The sequence below is a fragment of the Dermacentor silvarum genome, chromosome 4 (genome assembly GCF_013339745.2).
Source record: "Dermacentor silvarum isolate Dsil-2018 chromosome 4, BIME_Dsil_1.4, whole genome shotgun sequence".
In the NCBI taxonomy this organism is placed as follows: domain Eukaryota; kingdom Metazoa; phylum Arthropoda; class Arachnida; order Ixodida; family Ixodidae; genus Dermacentor; species Dermacentor silvarum.
Window position 1 is genome coordinate 220,936,811 of NC_051157.2, and position 2,500 is coordinate 220,939,310.

General features: G+C 55.1%; 1 pseudogene; it reads left to right on the forward strand.

The window, feature by feature from the left end:
• Positions 1-2,500, forward strand: part of LOC119451273 (large subunit ribosomal RNA) — a 7,570-nt pseudogene that overhangs the window by 2,033 nt on the left and 3,037 nt on the right.

The window sequence follows — 2,500 nt, forward strand, 5'->3', positions numbered from 1 at the left end:
CCAGTGCGGCAACGCAAACCAGCTCGGAGACGCCGATGGGAGCCCCGGGAAGAGTTTTCTTTTCTCTGTAAGGAGATCGAGTCCCTGGAATGGGTTCACCCCGAGATAGGGACGGTGGCTCCGTAGAGCAGTGCGGCTCTTGCGCTGTCCGGTGCGCTCCTGTCGGCCCTTGAAAATCCGAGTGAGGGAGTGTGATTTTCGTGCCGGACCGTACCCACATCCGCAGCAGGTCTCCAAGGTGAACAGCCTCTAGTCGATAGACCAATGTAGGTAAGGGAAGTCGGCAAAACGGATCCGTAACCTTGGGAAAAGGATTGGCTCTGAGGGCTGAGCCGGTCGGGCTGGGGTCCAGAAGCAGGAACGGCACTGCACCGGGACTGGGCGAGGCTCGCCGCCGTAAAAAGCAGGTGCGGCCGAGCCCGGACCAGCGTCGGGACCTTCCTGTGGAAAGCCACAGCTGTGCATTTTCCGTGGGCTTCGCGCCTGAGGTTCTTGCTTCGGCCGGCAGAAAACAGCCAACTCAGAACTGGCACGGACCGGGGGAATCCGACTGTCTAATTAAAACAAAGCATTGCGAGGGCCGTTGACGGTGCTGACGCAATGTGATTTCTGCCCAGTGCTCTGAATGTCAACGTGAAGAAATTCAAAAAAGCGCGGGAGTAACTATGGCTCTCTTGTCATAGTTAACGACTCTCTTAACCCGAAGGCTGCCTGGAGGCCCAATCTGTCTTCCCAGCACCTGAGGTGATGGACGCGGCGGTTGCGCACAGACCGACCGGCCACACCATGCAGGCGTCAGTCTGGGTAGATGGAGAGGCCACCTCCGATTTGCCAGCACCTGTTGTGCGGACTGCGGCGGTTGTGTGCGGACCGTCCGACGGCAACAACGGTGGGTCAGTCTGGCAAAGTACGGGGGCTCGGCCAAAAGACCGGCGGCCTCTGCCGCCTGGTCTATTGTCAGATTCTGAAAGTGAGGAGGACCCCGCGTTCTGCGGTGGTTCCTCCTCTTTTGCTCCAAGTGGGGATGCACCTGTTCATGGTTGTCAGAGGTCCACAGAAGAAGAGTCTGAGGTCGCTGTACACTCTCAGGTCCCTGACAGCTCAAACCCCGACGACCCCGTGTCCTATGATGCTTCAATCGTCTTGCAGAAATGCCGCGACTGTGGTAGAGACTTTAGCACCAAAATTGGTCTTAGTCAGCATAGGCGGCATGCACACAAGGATGCATATAATGCAGAGATAGACATTGAGCGCACAAAGCCACGTTGGACTCGGGAGGAGGAATATCTCATGGCAATTTATGAGATCCAGCTCAGGAGCCAGGGAGTGTATAATATCAATCAGCGACTGGCACAGAAGTTCACATCTCGCACCTTCGACAGCATAAAGTCACACCGTCGGGACCCCGACTACCGGAAACTTGTAAATGACCTTACATCAAGGCAAACGAGGAATACTGGGATGGTGCGAGACTCACTCTCTGAGGAAATACAACTTGATGTGCAACCTCCACCAGAGGAGATGGAGCTCGATCCCCGCACTGCAATAATCCAAGAGCTCCGTGAGCTGACTGCAAGACCGCCCCCCCGTTCATATCAGGCTTTTCGCCTGTGGGAGGTCACTAAAAGATACTTGGACAATGAGAACATACAGGTACAACTCGACTCATACCTGCGTGAAGTGTTCTGTGAGGATAAGCGTGCTGCAAGAGCACCTCAAGGCCAACGAGTGGAGAGCCGGCGAAAGAAAAAGAAGCGGGTTTATGCCAAGACGCAAGACCTATTCAAGAAGAACAGGTCTCAATGTGTTCGTCAGATCCTGGACGAGACGGGGGAATCGAACGTGGAGGATCCCGAGGCATTCCTGGATGAATGGAAAGACCTAATGGAAGCCCCAACTTCGGGAATCACAATTCCTGCTCTAGGAAGGCCAACATCTGAGAGCATCGACCCCCGGTACCTGATCACTGCCCAAGACATCAAAGGTGCCATGCCGCCAAAACACACCGCTTCCGGTCCAGATGGATTCTCGGCCAAACGCCTCCATTCAGTACCCTTGCCTGTTCTTAGAGTACTGCTAAATCTGGTGATGATACAAAAACGCTTGCCAATTGTGCTCTGCAACGCCCGGACAATTTTCATCCCCAAGGTGCCTGGGGCTGCGTCCGCGGCTATGCACCGACCCATAACCGTAGCCCACGTTTTGACCCGGTTGCTTCACAAGGTCTACATGCGGCGACTGATGGCCACGGTCAAGCTGGACCTGCGACAGCGAGCCTTTATTCCGGCTGATGGATGTGCTGAGAACCTGCTGCTCCTCGAGACAATCCTTTACGAAGCCAAGCACAAGTTCGTGCCACTTGCGATGGCCTCTGTTGATGTGGCGAAGGCGTTTGACAAGGTTGCGCATCCAGCCATTACCTATGGCCTCAGGAGAAAGGGTGTGTCTGAGGATTTTTGCAATTACATTGGTGACTTCTACTCGAGGGCCACAACGGTCC